General features: G+C 38.1%; 1 protein-coding gene across 10 annotated transcripts in view; it reads left to right on the top strand.

Moving 5' to 3' along the window:
- KIAA1328 (KIAA1328 ortholog) overlaps positions 1-17,950 on the top strand; it is a 425,847-nt gene that overhangs the window by 397,647 nt on the left and 10,250 nt on the right. The gene's annotated exons all lie outside the window — the stretch shown is intronic.

Below are 17,950 nucleotides of genomic sequence, written 5' to 3'. Positions count from 1 at the left end.
GCAATGGTGAATGGAATTGTTTCCTTATCTTTCTGTTTTCTCATTATTAGTGTATAGGAATGCAAGGGATTTCTGTGTATTAATTTTATATCCTACAACTTTACTATATTCATTGATTAGCTCTAGCAATTTTCTGGTGGCGTCTTTAGGGTTTTCTGTGTAGAGGATCATGTCATCTGCAAAAAGTGAGAGTTTTACTTCTTCTTTTCCAATCTGGGTCCCTTTTATTTCTTTTTCTTCTCTGATTGCTGTGGCTAGAACTTCCAAAACTATGTTGCACAGTAGTGGTGAGGGTGGGCACCCATGTCTTATTCCTGACTTTAGGGGAAATGTTTTCAATTTTTCACCATAGATGATAATGTTTGTTGTGGGTTTATCATATCAGGTTGGGATTTTGATTGGGATTATGTTGAATCTGCAGTTCAAGTTGTGAATTAACAACTTAACGATACTGTCTTCTTATCCATGAAAATGGAATACCTCTTCTTTTACTTAATTCTTTTTTTTACTTTGTTCATCAGTTTTGTAGTTTTCCTCATATTTATCTTCTACCTAAGATTTATATCTAAGGATTTCATTTTGCATTGTGCTAGTGTAAATAGTCGGAGAAGGCAATGGCACCCCACTCCAGTACTCTTGCCTGGCAAATCCCATGGATGGAGGAGCCTGGTAGGCTGCAGTCCATGCGGTCACTAAGAGTCGGACATGACTGAGTGACTTCACTTTCCCTTTTCCCTTTCATGCATTGGAGAAGGAAATGGCAACCCACTCCAGTGTTCTTGCCTGGAGAATCCCAGAGACGGGGGAGCCTGGTGGGCTGCCGTCTATGGGGCCGCACAGAGTCGGACACGACTGAAGTGACAGCAGCAGCAGCAGCAGCAGCAGTGTAAATAGTATTTTTATTTCAAAACCTATCTGTTGGTTTCTACTGTACTGGAAAGCAGTTGACTTTTGTCAGCCTTGTATGCTGCAACCTTGGCTATAATTGCTTAGTTTTAAGAGGATTTTGTTGATTCTTTTGGATTTTCTACAAAGAAAATCATGTCTTCTGTGTACAAGGACAGTTTTATTTCTTCTTTTCCAGTCTGTATACCTTTTATTTACTTTTCTTGTCGTAATGCATTAGTTAGCATTTCCAATATGATGTTGAAAAGGCATGGTGAGAGGATATTCTTGCCTTGTATCTGAACTTAGTGGGAAAACTCAAGTTTATCTACATTAAGTATGATGTAGGTTTTTTGTAGATATTCATATCAAGTTGAGGAAGTTCCCTCTATTCTTATTTTACTGGGAGTTTTTTTAATCATAAATATGTGTGGAATTTGTCAAATACTTTTTCAAGATCTATTGATATGATAATTTTTTAACCTGTTGATGTGATGGGCCACATTTATAGATTTTTTTTTTAAATGTTGAATCAGCCTTGCATATCTGAGATAAATCCCATTTGATTGAAGATTTTTGCATCTATGTTCATAAAAGAGGTTGGTCTATATTTTTTTTTCTTGTAATATCTTTGGTTTTCATATTATAGTAATGCTGCCTCATAGAGTGTGTTAAGAATTCCCTCTGCTTCTGCCCTCTGAAAAAGGTTGTAGAGAGTTGGTATAATTTCTTCCTGAAGTGTTTGCTAGAATTCACCAGTGAACCCATCTGAGCCTTGTGCTTTCTGTTTTGGAAGATCTTACTAATTATCAATTCAGTTTATTTAATAGTTAAAAGCCTATTCAAGTTGTCTCTTTCTTCTTGCATGAGATTTGGCAGATTGTGTCTTAAAGAATTGCTTCATTTCATCTAGGTTATTACACTTGTGAGTGTAGTTGTTCATAATATTCTTTGACTGTCCTTTTAATGTCCACAGGATCTATAGTGATATACTGTCTTTCATTTTTGGTGTGAGTTATTTCTGCCATCTGTTTTGGGTTTTTTTCCCTTAATTATTTGTCTAAAGACTTACTGGTTTTAGTGATCTTTTAAAAGAACTAGCTTTTTGTTTCATTGCTTTTTCTCTATTGTTTTCTGTTTTCAGTTACACTGATTTCTGCTCTACTTCATATTATTTCTTCTTTTCTGCTTACTGTAGAATTAATTTGCTCTTCTGTTTCTAGTTTCCTAAAGTAGATACTTAGGTGACTGATTTTAGATTTCTTTTTTCTAATGTATGCATTCAGTGCTATAAATTTCCCTCTAAGCACTGCTTTCACTGCATCCCACAAAGTTTAGTATGTTATGTTTTCATTTTTATTTAATTCAAAATTTATTTAATTTATCTTAAGATTTCTTCTTTGACCCATCTGTTATTTAGAAGTGTGGAGTTTATTACTCTGTGTATTCTGGGATTTTCCAGTTATCTTTCTGTTACTGATTTCTAATTTACTTCCATTATGTTCTGAGGGCAGACAGCATATGATTTATATGACTTCTAGTTTTTCAGTTTGTTAATATATATTTTATGGCCCAGAATGTGGTCTTTCTTGGTTAATATAAGGTTAATTTTTATGTTAAGGTGTGGCATTTGTGCTAAAGTTCTTTTTTTTTTTTTTTTTTGCTCACATATGTCTAGTTGTTGCAACACTATTTATTGAAAAGATTATCCTTTCTACTCAATTAACTCTGCATCTGTAAAAACCTCAGTTGATCATATTTTGTCTTGATATATTTCTGGACTCATGTTTTTCTGTTGATCTGCATATCCATTCTCCACTAATACCACATTTTCTTGATTAATGTAGCTTTACAGTAAGTCTTAAAACCATGTTATATGAGCTATCCAACTTTGTCTTCTTCAAAATTGTTGTGACCATTTTAGTTCCTTCTTCCTATGTAGGAAACTGAGTCTCAGATGAAAAGGTAAACATTATAGAAAGACATGTATAACATAACTAAGAAATTTTACTTTGTTATGTTTGCCTTTTAATATGTTATATTAAAATTGTCTTGATTAGAAGGTTTCCCATATACTCATTGATGTTCTGGTAAATTCTTTAGCCTCCCTTCAAGTTGCACTGACTTCGCATAATATTCACTCTATGACTTATATGCACTTCAAGAAAAAATATATTAAATTAGGGTTAGCAGAATCCTTTCATGATAGCACCTCTGCTAAATGGAGAACAAGAGATAGAAGGTAAGATTCTGAGTATTACCCTCAATCCTGTGTCTGCACCTATCTGTCTCTAAATCTATGTGAGTACTTCTCCTAAAGATCTGCAGTCTCACAGGCAGGTTCAAGACTACCTGTTTTCCTTTTCTTTAATTTAAACTTTTTATTTTATATTGGAGTATAGCTGATAAACAATGTTGTGATAGTTTCAGGTGAACAGCAAAGTGACTCAACCATACATATACATGTATGTATTCCCCAAACTCCCCTCCCAAATAGGCTATCACATAACATTGAGCAGAGTTCCTTCTGCTATACAGTAGATTACCCACTTTTAAATATAGCAGAGTGTACATGTCCATTCCAAAGGAGCCTCATTTTAAATAGTGGGAAAGCAATATAAAGCTTAAATTTACCAACGTAATCATTTTAAGTATATAGTTCAGTTAATCACCCTTTGTACTGATGTTTGACAAGTAATTGCAAAGCACTTATAAAATACGCTGTATCTTCTATTTTTCAGAAACCTGAATGCCAGCCTAGGTTTGCTTTAGCAGTTAAAAAGTAGAAAACTTTTGAGAGAAACTCTTTTAGGATTCCTGAGAAGAAAGACCTATTCTAGGACTCCTAGCCTAGTGTGGTAATTGGTTATCCTTCTACCTTCTTTATGAATTCATTCTTTCTTGGTACTATTCCTTTTCTCCCACTGAGGTAAGAATAATATATAGGGATATAAAGAATCAGAGTGTTACTCACTCAGTCATGTCTGACTCTTTGCAACCCCATGCACTGTAGCCCACCAGTCTCGTCTGTCCATGGAATTTTCCAGGCAAGAACACTGGAGTGGATTGACATTTTCTTCTCCAGGGGATCTTCCTGACCCAGGGATTGAACCCACATCTCCTGCATTGCAGACAGATTCTTTACCATCTGAGCCACCAGGGAAACCTCAAAGAATCATGAGAAGGAAATTTTTTTCTTTTATTTTTCTTTTTTAATTAGAGGAAAATTGCTTTACAATGTTGTGGTAACTTTTGCTGTGCAATAACACAAATCATCCATAAAACTTATATCCCTTGCCTCTTGAGCCTCCCTCCCCTCCCCCATCTCACTCCTTTAGATCATCACAGAGCCACTGTCTGGGTTCTCTGTGTTATATAGCAACTTCTCACCAGCTGTCTGTTTTACAAATGTAGTGTATATATATATATGTGTATATATATGTGTGTATATATATATAGAGAGAGAGAGAGATGCTACTTTCTCCATCCATCCCAGTCTTTTCTTCCCCCACTTTGTCCACAAGTCCATTCTCCTATAGCTGTGTCTCCACTCCTTCCCTGCAAATATGTTGTTGTTGTTCAGTTGCTCAGTTGTGTCTGACTCTTTGCAACCCCATGGAATGTAGCACGCCTGGCTTCCCTGTCCTTCACCAACTCCCAGAGCTTGCTCAAACTCATGTCCCTTGAGTCCACAATGCCATCCAAACATTGCACCCCCGTTGTCCCCTTCTCCTCCTGCTTTCAATCTTTCCCAGCATAATGGTATTTTCTAATGAGTCAGCTCTTTGCTTCAGGTGGCCAAAGAACTGGAGCTTCAGCTTCAGTATCAGTCCTTCCAATGAATAGTCAGGTCTGATTTCCTTTAGAATTGACTGGTTTGATCTCCTTGCAGTCCATGGGACTCTGAAGTCTTATCCAACACCACAGTTCAAAAGCATCAATTCTTCGGCATTCAGTCTTCTTTATGGTCCAACTCTCACATCCATACATGAATACTGTATGGTCCAACTCTCATATCCATACATGACTACTGTATGGAAAAAACCATAGCTTTGACTATATGGACCTTTGATGGCAAAGTAATGTCTCTGCTTTTTAATAAGCTGTCTAGGTTGCTCATAACTTTTCTACCAAGAAGCAAGTGTCTTGTAATTTCATGGCTGCAGTCACCATCTGCAGTGATTTTGGAGCCCAAGAAAATAAAGTCTGTCACTGTTTCCATTGTTTCCCCACCTGTTTGCCATGAAGTGATGGGACTGGATGCCTTGATCTTAGTTCTCTGAATGTTGAGTTTTAAGCCAGCTTTTTCACTCTCCTCTTTCACCTTCATCAAGAGGCTCTTTAGTTCCTCTTCACTTTCTGCCATACAGGTGGTGTCATCTGCATATCTGAGGTTATTGATATATCTCCTGGCAAACTTCATTCCAGCTTGTGCTTCATCCAGCCCAGCGTTTCACATGATGTACTCTGCATATACGTTAAATAGGCAGGGTGACAATATATAGCCTTGACATACTCCTTTCCCAATTCTGAACCATGTTCTTCCATGTCTGGTTCTAACTGTTGCTTCTTGACTTGCATGCAGGTTTCTCAGGAGGCAGGTAAAGTAGTCTGGTATTCCCATATCTTTAAGAATTTTCCACAATTTGTTGTGATCCACACAGTCAAAGGCTTTAGCATAGTCAATGAAGCAGAAGTAGATGTTTTTCTGGAACTCTCTGGCTTTGTCTATGATCCAATGAATGCAGGCAATTTGGTCTCAGTTCCTCTGCCTTTTCTGAATCCAACTTGAACATCTGAAAGTTCATGGTTCACGTACTATTGAAGCCTGGCTTGGAGAATTTTGAGTATTACTTTACTGGCATGTGGGATGAGTACAATTGTGCAGTAGTTTTAACATTCTTTGGCATTGCCTTTCTTTGGGATTGGAATGAAAACTGACCCTTTCCAGTCCTGTGGCCACTGCTGAGTTTTCCAAGTTTGCAGGCCTATTGAGTGCAGCACTTTCACAGCATCATCTTTTAGAATTTGAAATGACTCAGCTGGAATTCCATCACCTCCACTAGCTTTGTTCATAGTGATGCTTTCCTAAGGCCCACCTGACTTTGCATTTCACAATATCTGGCTCTAGGTAAATGATCACACCACTGTGGTTATCTGGGTCATTAAGATCTCTTTTGATTAGTTTTTCTATGTATTTTTGCCACGTTTTCTTAATCTATTCTGCTTCTGTTAAATCCATACCATTTCTGTCCTTTTTTATACCCACCTTTGAATGAAACGTTGCCCTGGTATCTCTAATTTTCTTGAAGAGATCTCTAGTCTTTCCCATTCTATTGTTTTTCTCTATTTCTTTGCATTGATCACTTAGGAAGGCTTTCTTATATGTTCTTGCTATTCTTTGGAACTCTGCATTCAGATGGGTATGTCTTTCCTTTTCTCCTTCACCTTTCCCTTCTCTTCTTTCTCAGCTATTTGTAAGGTCTCCTCAGGCAGCCATTTTGCTTTTTTGCATTTCTTCTAGATTCCATATATAAGCATTGCAATATGATATTTGTTATTCTCTTTCTGACTTACTTCACTTACAGACTCTAGGTTCATCCACCTCACTAGAACTGACTCAAATTCGTCCTTTTTATGGTTGAATAATATTCCATTGTATATATGTACCACATCTCCTTTATCCATTCATCTGTCAACTTCCCCATGTCCTAGATATTGTAAATAGTGCTGCTCTGAGCACTGTGGTACTTGGGTCTTTTTCAGTTACGGTTTTTTCAGGGTATATGCTCAGTAATGGGATTGCTAGGTCATATGGTAGTTTGATTCCTAGTTTTCTAAGGAGTCTCTATACTGTTCTCCATAGTGGCTGTATCAATTTATATTCCCACCAACAGTGCAAGAGGGTTCACTTTTCTCCACATCCTCTCCAGCATTCAGGTTTTTTATGATGGCAATTCTTACTGGTGCAAGGTGAGACTTCATTGTCATTTGCATTTGCATTTCTCTAATAATTAGTGATTTTGAGCATCTTTTCATGTGTTTATTGGCCATCTGTACATAAGAAAGATTATAAACAAATATTCCCTATAAATATAGATGTTTTAAACACTAATCATACAGATCTAGTTTAAGAGTAAATATAAAGAATAATTCTATGCACCCAAGAAGAATATATTCTAAGAATTAAAACATGGTTGCTATATATTTTGGAAGCCAGAAATAGAATATATCTCAATAATATATCAAAGATAAAAATATATATTATAATTTCAGTCTATACTTAAAAGTTATTTACTTGGTAAAATTAATTTTTCATTTCTGATTTTAGTAAGCCAAAAGAGAAAACACTTCTTAATGTAATAAAGAATATCTAGATGGGAAATACTTAATAGTGAAAAAAATAGAATAATTCCTTTTAGATCAGAATTGTACAAAGGTGCCTATAAAAATTGTAGTTTTAGCATTTCCCTGGAAGTTCTAGCCAACACAATAATATAAGAAAAGTAATACAAATATGGGAAAATAGATAAACCTTATGATTATCTATATTCAATATAACTGTTCACCCATAAAACCCATAAAAATCTATTGAAAAAATAGTCTTAAAAATTAAGAGAGTTCAACAATATTCAGAACTCAATTACTATAAATCTTGATACCAACATTAGCTATTTAAAAAATACAATGGGTAGGGGAGAGCTCATTTATAGTAGCAGTGAAAAAACTCAGAAATGTCTAATAATAAACCTGGAAATTTATGGAAGCTTCCTGCAAATGTATTTCCTAGCTAAGATGATTCATTGAACACTTTTATTTATCTCTGCTATTTCCTGAGATGCCAGTAAGATGAGAGTAAATGAATGTATTTAAAGGTGTAAATCCACAAAAGAAATGGGAGAAGAGTCATCATGTACCAGAGATGTTTATACATTTTGGAAAATGGAAAATGAATGGAGGATTAGTAACTTATTAGACAGGACAGAGGAAGCTATTGCAGAGAAAGCACTGAGAAGCCTTTACAAATGAAGAGAGAACTTTGAAAAGTTTGGGAATTAGAAGCAGCATGAACAATAAACAGTGGTGATGTGGGGTAGAACTAAAAATAGATGAGGTGGACTTCTAAAGCAAGAATCCAAAAACCTAGTAGTCCTGCCACAGTCCAGGTATGGAATACGAGTCCCAGACAACAGGCTAGAGATGAACTCTCTGCATAAATTCAGTAGAGAAGAGAAGACTCAGAGATGGTGTGGACTTTGGAAGATTTCAGGTAGCCGCAATACAGGAGATATAAGCAACACAGGTTCAGTCCCTGGGTTGGGAGAATCCCCTTGAGGAGGGCATGACAACCCACTCCAGTATTCTTGCCTGGAGAACCCCATGGACAGAGGAGCCTGGCGGGCTACAGTCCAAAAGGTTGCAGAGTCGGACACAACTGAAGTGACCTAGCACGTACAGGTAGCACTGAAAAGGGGATGAACTCAAAGTCTACAAATGGAGAAAGGTCACCCTCCTTCCCTGTTCCAGATGTAGACCAAATCTCTCTCCCAGAACACTGAAAGTCTCTTCTCTAAGAAACTTAATAGTCCCAGAGAAAAGATCTCCAAATTCAGACATGAAATGGTGCACCCACTTTGGAGAACAGTGTGACAGTGCCTTAAAAAGTTAACCGTAGAGTTTATCATCCAATCTTTAGGTGTCCACCCAAGAGAGATGAAAACATATGTTTACTAAAAACACATACATGACTGTTCAACACAGCACTAGTCACAGTTGCCAAAAGAAACAGCCCAATATCTATCATGTGATGAACAGATAAATAAAATGTGGTATATCCATGAGTGTGTACATGCTAAGTCACTTCAGTTGTGTCTGACTCTCCGACCCTATGGATTGTAGCCTGCCAGGCTCCTCTGTCCATGGGATTCTCTAGGCAACAATACTGGATTGGGTTGCCATACCCTCCTCCAGGGGATCTTCCCGACCCAGGGATTGAACCCGCATCTCTTGCGTTTTCTGCATCGCAGGCAGATTCTCTACCACTGAGCCACTGGGGAAGCCTGGTATATCCATATGTGGCATGTTATTTGGTAACCACAAGGAGTGAGATAGAGAGTGACTGCTGATGGCTACAGGGTTTCTTGGGAGGGGGCAGGCAAGGAAATGTTCTCAAATTATGATAGTTGCACACTGTTAAACTAAAAAACACTTGGCTGTAATGATTTAGATAGGTTCACTTTTCTGTATGTATGTTTTACTTCAGTAAAGCAGTTTAAAGTTTATAAGGAAGCAGTCAACCACATTGAATTCTGGAGAGACATGTAAAGCAAAGACTATAAAATGTCCATTGGATTTAGCAGCACAGAAGTCATTGGTGAATTTGCTGAGTTCAATTTTAGTAGAGTAGTAGAAGATGAAAGCCAGGTTGGAAAAAATTGAGAAGTAGTGTGGTTATGGAAATGTGTAAATGTCTTAAGTGCTCTTAGTTATCTAGTAAACAGGAAAAGATTGAAGGTTCTAGAGTGGAGAGTCAATACTAAAAGGTTCCTGAGAAGTACAGATGGAGTGATTAGCCGTAAGAGAAGGATCACTTCCTTTAATGTAAAAGGAGGAAATGATAAATGCTGAAACACTTGGAAAGTGACAAAGGGAAGACAGTTTTTCTTTTATGACCCCTTTCTCTGAAATGGGAAGCAAGACCATCTGTTTAGCCTAAGTTGTGAAAAGGGAAATGGGAAGAGCAGAGCAGCTGATTAGAGAAGCACTGTAGCTCTGTCAGAAAACGTTTAGCACCCACTTAGAGTTAGTGACTGGGAATCTATATTGGATCTGCTGTTTGTATGTTGGCTAGTTTCTTTAATCTTGTTTTTTTTACACTAAGTTTACCAACTATAAGTCACAGAAAAGGCAGACATTTGGTTCATGCAGTGTTATGATTTTGCCAGATGTCGGGGATGGATAAAAATACAGGGGACGTGTTTTTAGAAGCATTGTCAAAAGAGTTTTGGGAATGCTAGGCTGTGAAATTCAAGTTAAATAAGAGAGAAAAGGGTTGGGAAGAATGTATGCTATTAACAGTCCCACCAGGACAGAGATTTGAGCTGTCTTGTTCACCACTTTGTTCCCAGTTCTTAGAACAGTGATTGTTTGAATAAATTGTCCATTGAGACCAGTGGGCAGAGATGGTAGGAGTAGCTGAAAAAACAAGCTTGAGGGTAAGATGTAGGCGTCAGGAAGTAGTGGGATGTTTGAATTACTCAATTCAGAAGAGAGGCTGTTCACAAGCTCCAGGATATAAAAAGAAAGATTTGCTGAGAAAATCTTTTTTTTTTTTTTTTCCTTTTTTGACCATACCCCACAGTTTGTGGGATCTTAGTTCCCTGACCAGGTATTTAACCCAGGCCCATGGCAGTGAGAGCACCAAGTCTTAACCACTGGACCATCAGGGAATCCCCTGAGAAAGTCTTTGACCTGAGAGATCAAAGAACTAAGAGTGCTGGTTGAGTGCCATTCATGTAACGTTGACATTAGCAAGTATGATGGTAACAGTTGAACTGAAGGAGAAGACTAAATCAAGTGTTACCATCATGATTGAGAGTGAGTGGGTAGATGAATGACATAGATGCAGAAAGGTTAAGGGTGGCACAGCAGATGACAGGATCCTCAGAGCAGTAGGAGTTTAATGAGAGACCAGGAGAATAATGATCAGAAAGCAGAAATGGAAGCAATGATGGTCCAAATACTACCTCTTGACCCTAAAATTCATAGGGTACATTGAGTATAAACAGTTCTTACTGAGAAGAATATAGGGGAGGCATTGACCTCAGGAAAGAGCCAGGTTTTAGTTAAAACAGGGGATGGAGGAAGTACTCTAAGAAGAGAACAAAATACAGCTGAGTATCTCATAAGACAAAAGTTCCAGAAGCCCTGGGGGCATGGGAAGTGTTGGGTAAAAAGAGGGTAAAACTATAAAACATCATAGGGATAGCAGTGCTCTGCTAAGTTGGGATGAGTTGGAGTGGAAAATATCCTATGGGCATTGACTGATTTAAAAAGGAATGAGAGATACAGCTGATTGAGTCTCAGAAGGGGCTTCCCGTGCAGCTCAGCTGGTAAAGAATCTGTCTGCAATGCAGGAGACCCCAGTTTGATTCCTGGGTTGGGAAAATCCCCTGGAGAAGGGAAAGGCCGCCCACTCCAGCATTCTTGGGCTTCCCTGGTGGCTCAGCTAGTAAAGAATCTGCCTGCAATGCAGGAGACCTGGGTTCAATCCCTTGGTTGGGAAGATCCCCTAGAGAAGGTATCATTACCCATTCCCGTATTCTGGCCTGGAGAATTCCATGGACTGTACAGTCCATGGGGTCGCAAAAAGAGTCAGACATGACTGAGCAACGTGTTTTAAAAAAAAAAAAAAGTATTAAAGTAACTCAGAAGACCTTTTACCTAACCTAAGCTGTCTTCAGTAGGGGATTGGTTAGCTCAATTAGAGTGCATTTGGGAGACAAAGTAACCTGAAGTCATGAAAAATGATATCATAAAAAATTTATATAGAAAAAATATTCTCAACATTTTAAGTGAAAAAATAGTTTACACAGTGCATATGTATATTATCTTTTTTACAAAAGGAAAACAAGAATAGATGGATGAGTAACATTTTCATAATGTTTGCATATGTTGCAATTTTTTAAAAGACTGGGTTTTCAAAGATTGAAAAAGCTGCCTATAGAGGAAGATGCTAAACTTAAGCCACAGAACCACTCATTTGTCAACAAATATTTAGCTCCTGCCCTATGTCAGATCCCATTCTTGGCCCTGGAGATAATAACATAAACAGAATAATGACCTTATTCTCATCACTGTTAAAAGAGAAAAGCAAATAAGCAAAATCTGAGTAAAGAGTGTCTGAAGGAGAGAATTCAGTGCGTACACAGGCCCAGAGGTAGGAGTCAAGCATAGCAGCAGGTTTGGGGCAACCCTGAGCAACTAGGTTGGTGGAGAAGAACAAGATTTGGAGGAAAAAAGAGAAGAGTTCTGTTTTGATGCCTGTCACACCGCCAAGTGGAGATACCAGGCAACAGTTGAGTGTATGAGTTTGGAACTTGAGAGCAAGGTTAATGTTAGAGCTAGATACATTTAGGAGTCATTGACATTGATGTTATTAAAAGTCATGAGGATGAATGAAATTATCTAAGACATGAGAGCTAAGGATTAATCTCTGGGACATTTCATCATTTAAAAGAAAAGAGCAGAGAAGGGTAATCGGGAGAGGCCTACTGAAATCACCAAAGATAAAAAAAGAATGAGAGAGGAAAGCTCCTGCATCACGCTTAGCTTTCTACCCAGTGCAGCTTATGGGATGGACTGTGAAATTGTTTCATTTCCTGGCCTTGTGCTTAATATCCTCAGACACCATGTCAGACCATCCCTTTCTTAAATTGGTGGCACGGAGCCAAGTCAAAGCTTCAGAGGCTGCATCCTGCCCTGGATATCTAAATGTCCTGCTAAGTCAGAAGCAAACAAAACTGGGAAGAGAGCTCTAGGAGGACAGATTCATTCCGGTATGGCCAAGTTCAGATTGCTTCCTGGATGGGACCAGCACAACAGGCCAAATAAGCCTTCTGCGTGACACGCCTCCATAATGAAGCTGTTCAAGTCAACCTGTGTGCTTAGGTGACCCGTGAATACCGGCTCTATGAGGTGCAGAGGTAGGAAAGGTCAACATCACCATGCCTGTGGTTAACATATAGTCTGATTTTTTCAAGGGATGGTATTTTATCAATTTGAATAAGTTATATGTCCCTTTACATTATTTGAATACAAAACGTCCCCATCAGGGTCGGGCCAGGGTAATCAAATCCTGTCACATGTCACCTCAGCAAACACACTGCTCTTTACTGGTAGTTAGTACAAAATACCATGGGAATTCACTTTTTATTTTGCTTTATTGCATATATAGTTCTGGCATAAAGTTCAGTAACTTCTCAAGTGTTGATGTTTAATATAATCCTTGCTGTTTTGTTGCTTTTTAATCTGCCAGATTATTTGGTCTTTCCTAATAGCAAAAGTACTATGAAAACATTTACTGAACAAAATCAGCTGTGAGCTGTCACTGAAATCCAAGTCCCTGCCTACCACAGACTTCTTGGTTCTTCTGCCGCCGTGTAATCCATGACTGAATGTGGCTTCAGGAGAAATAGAATTTTTATGATGAGAGCAGACCCGTGAAGATAAGCCTTTGTACTTTAAGGTAGATGGAATTGTTGGTGAAGATAGCCCCGTTGAATAGGAGTATGGCAGTGTTCACACTGAGTTACAACTAATCCTACTATACTTTTAAAATAAAATATAGTTGGAAACAGCAACCATTTTCTTCTTTTACTGTTCCTTTAGTTGCACATCTTGTTTAACTTGATGGAAAGATTAAAGATAAACTAGTCTAGGAAGTCGAGGAAACTGTGTTAAAAAAAACACTTGGCTCTGCCACTCAGTTGCTTTGTGACTGCCAACAGTTGATCTACTTCTCTGGACCTAAGTTTCTTCATTGGTAAAATGAGAGAATTATTCCAAATTATATTTCAGACCCATTCTTCAGTGGTGGACATTACTGGCATTTGGCAATACCCAGTTCTCCTCTCTTCCAATCCATGACTGATTCTGGCTAATTAAATGTAAGAAGTATTATGTCACATCCTATGTGGCTGTGGAGAATCTTTGTAAGATTCTTCAGCTTCTCTTCCCTGCCAAGACAACAGAGAAGCTCATGTTACCTTGTGAGACAGTGGAGCCACTGTCTGCCTACACCTTCTTTGAGCACATAGCATAAGCATTCAGATCAGATCAGATCAGTCGCTCAGTCGTGTCCGACTCTTTGCGACCCCATGAATCGCGGCACGCCAGGCCTCCCTATCGCATTGGATATATTTAAATTGTATTGAGCCACTGGAATTTTGAGGTTAATTTGTTACTGCTGCATAACCTAATTTATCCTGACTAATACAGCGGATCTAATTCTCAATGCTGTTGTGGATCACTCTATAAAGATTTTTTTACTATATTGTATTTGAATTAAAATACTTGGAAGAAATTTGAAGCCCACAACTATTTTTCAAATGATTAATAAGTTCAATCAGTCTTTAAACTCAACGTCTTATTGTTACTCTGGATTTCAATTTGCATCTCTGAATTGATTGATTTCTGGTATAATTAATTCCTAATCCCCAATTATTTTAGTTCTATGTTTTAATAGAAAAGGCAGCTGGTTTAATTTGTTCACTTAGAATATGTCTCCTTATTTTGTATACAACAAAAACTTGAAATTGTATTTAAAAATAGGCTTCCCATTGTTTCTGATTTTAAACTAAATTAATCGTCTATATGAAGAGATGAATATTAGCACAACATTGTTACGTGCCTCCAAGGAAAGTACAAACAAAGCCTGTACCTTCAGCATGAAGTAGGTCTGTCTTGCTTGTAAACAGACTTTCTTAGAAGCTGGTATCCAACTCACTCACTGGCTTGCACCCTAAATAAAGATGTTTTAGTTGAATGCAGAAATCATTGTTTTGAATGACAGAAGCAATTATATTGAAACATTGGCTTAACGCTATGTGAATAAAAGCTGCAAAAAAATTTCTTCTAAAAAAGAAAATTTTCTGCTAGAAAGGATTTCAACTTATAGATTTTTATACCATAGAAAAAAAATATGACATTTCCATGCCTGAAATGCTAGTCTGATTTTGGCTGAGATGTAAGGGCCAGTTCAGCTATATAACTTACAAGATCAATGCAAACTGAAAATCTTTTGTTCAAAAAGTAGGATTAAAAAATGCAGTTAAAGGTACTAAACCAAAAAGTATTTTCCTTTAGGAAGAAATTTTAATTTCCTTTAAGAAGAAAGTAGGAAAGGGACCTAAAGAGACATTTCTCCAAAGAAGTCATACAGATGGCTAACAAGCACTTGAAAAGATGCTCAACATCACTCATTATCAGAGAAATGCAAATCAAAACTACAATGAGATACCACCTCACACCAGTCAGAATGACCATCATCAGAAAGTCTACAAACAATAAATGCTGGAAAGAGTGTGGAGAAAAGGGAACACTCTTGCATTGCTGGTGGGAATGTAAACTGAACAGCCACTATGGAAGACGGTGTGGAGACTCCTTAAAAAGCTAGGAATAAACCACCATATGACCCAGCAATCCCACTCCTAGACATACACCCTGAGGAAATCAAAATTGAAAAAGACACATATACCCCAGTATTCACTGCAGCACTTTTTACAATAGCTAGAACATGGAAGCTACCTAGATGTCCATTGACAGATGAATGGATAAAGAAGCTGTGGTACATATCTACAATGGAATACTACTCAGCCATAAAAAGAAATGAATTTGAATCTGTTCTAATGAGGTGGACAAAACTAGAGCCCATCATACAGAGTGAAGTAAGTCAGAAAGAGAAATATAAATATCGTATACTGACACATATATATGGAATCTGAAGAGATGGCACTGATGAATTTATTTTCAGGGCAGCAGTGGAGAAACAGGCATAGAGAACAGACCTATGGACAAGTGGGAGGAGAGGGGGAGGAAGCTGGAGATGTATGGAGACAGTAACATAGAAATTTAAAATACCATGTGTAAAACATAGCCAATGGGAATTTGCTGTATGACTCAGGGAACTCAGACAGGGGCTCTGCCACAGGCTGAAGGGTGGGGTGGGGTGGGAGATGGAAGGGAGGTTCGGAGGGAGGGGACATGGGTATACCTATGGATGATTCTTGTTGATGTGTGACAGAAAACCACAAAATTCTGTAAAGCAATTATCCTTCAATTAAAAAATTTTAAAAAACAGGTGATATATGAATAATATCATAAACCTACAGTTAGCAAAAAAATTGTATTTTGATATCATAATTTTATATAATATAAATAATAATACTTTATTAATGTGATAACTTGGTTGATCATAAAATTTTTCTGGTTCACGTTTCTTCAAATTCATTTATTAGATCATCAAAGTTTATACTTTTAGCAACTTTAAGTGATATAATTAAAAGCAGATTAGTTGCTCTTGGCAAGTGAAAGATCACATATAAATTTTGGTGATTTTTAATTTTTAGAAGGATCTTTCTGCTGATGCAACTGACACTGGAACTGTTAAGAATATTTTATGGACTGTGACACCATTTGGATAGATTTCTAATAAATTATTTCAAAATATAAATTTTAGTATGTCTAAAGCTGATGCTTCTTATGAAAAAAAATTTTTTTAAGATTTACCTCTTCATACACATTAATTTAATTTAAATTTGTAAAATGCCATTTTGATGTTTTCTCTAGCATTTCTTGTAACTTGTAGAGGTCATGCAAGAGACCAAAAGTCACCTGATGGTTTGGAGATAATTCAGAATGCCTATTATGCTTTCTATTACTGTATTTTAAGTTACAAAGAAAAGTGAAATTTAAAACTACTCATTTATCTGTTCATTTGAAGCTTCCTATAAAAACAACGTTCTTTTCCATCAAATGCAGTAATCTTTATATTTAATTTCTGTTTCTCAACTAGTGGATATTTGCTTTGCAACAATGCAACAGCGTTTAACACTGGAGATTCTAAATGCTTCAAGAATCCTAGTGTGGCTGATATGCTGTGTTGCAGTGTCCACATGCGTGCTTTTGTTTTGTAATTTACTGGCGTTTATTGCCTAAGCTCTGGCAGTTCTTAACTCCATGCTCAGGCCAGAGAGCTAATACTTTCACCTTGGGAATAAGCTCTGGGAAGAAGGCCAGCCAGCCTCCTGCCAGTGCCACCGCCACCGCCCCTCTGTCACCGTCACCGTGACTCATCTGGGCCCTGCACCCCCACCCCCACGCTGCTCTGGTGTGAAGGTGCACACAAGCAGGAGCCAGCGATCTGGCATACACACGGTGCTGTGGGCCAGAACCCACACACACGTGCCCGGGATATCTCCTCTCTCACGTGCATGCTTCCGTGTTCCATCAGACTTTATTTCTAATAGACAAGGTCAAGGATAAGATCACTAAGAATTTCAAGACAGCCACAGCAGAGCACTGAACCATGTGCGGGGCCCTGTGCAGCTATACAGGTCACACATGCTCTGCTTAGGCCTCATGTTCTGTCCATAGAAATGATTGACCCCTGTGTGAATGAATGTGGAGGGAGATCCTTTGTGCCTTTGGTTTCCAATCCTGGGAAAAAAACAATGAGACATGGGTGAGGGTGTTATCTACCATATAATTTGTTTCTCTGCTTCTAAACTGCTCTAAGTTTACTTTTTTATAAAAATGATAGACACTAAGGCACTCCTTCTTTAGAGGGATTTCTTTAGTTTCAAATAAGTGTTCCTTTTCCAAGATTCTCGAGAAAGTGGGAGTAGCATATCAGGAAGGAATGAGCATTTATTGAGTACTTTTCACATGTTGATTTATTGTTGTTGTTCAGTCACTAAGTTGTGTCCAACTCAGTGACCTCAAGGACTGCAGCGCGTGTCCTTCACTATCTCTTGGAGTTTGCTCAAATTCACGTTCATTGATTCGGTGGTGCTATCAAACCATCTCATCCTCTGCTGCCCCCTTCTCCTTTTGCCTTCAATCTCTCCCAAGCATCAAGAGATGCTTTCCAACGAGTCAGCTCTTCACATCAAGACCCAGATGGTGGGAAAGATAGAAGGCAGAAGGAGAAGAGGGCAACAGAGGATGAGATGGTTGGATGGCATCATCAGTTCAATGGACATGAATTGGGCAAACTCCAGAAAACAGTGAGGGACAGGCAGGCCTGGCATGCTGCAGTCCATAGAGTTGCACACGACTCTATGGACACGAAGAGTTGGATACAACTTGGCAGCTGAACAACAGAAACACTCTGCATATAAGTTAAATAAGCAGGGCGACAATATACAACCTTGTCGTACTCCTTTCCCAATTCTGAAGCAGTCAGTTGTTCCATGTAAGGTTCTAACTGTTACTTTTAGACCCACATACAGGTTTCTCAGGAGACAGGTAAGGTGGTCTTAAAGAGAGATTTTAGCAAGTCTCT

This window comes from Bos grunniens, chromosome 24, assembly GCF_055505025.1.
Source record: "Bos grunniens cultivar Pamir isolate PY7600 chromosome 24, Bosgru_T2T1.0, whole genome shotgun sequence".
NCBI classification, from domain to species: Eukaryota; Metazoa; Chordata; class Mammalia; order Artiodactyla; family Bovidae; genus Bos; species Bos grunniens.
This window is presented reverse-complemented; position numbering and strand designations above follow the sequence as displayed.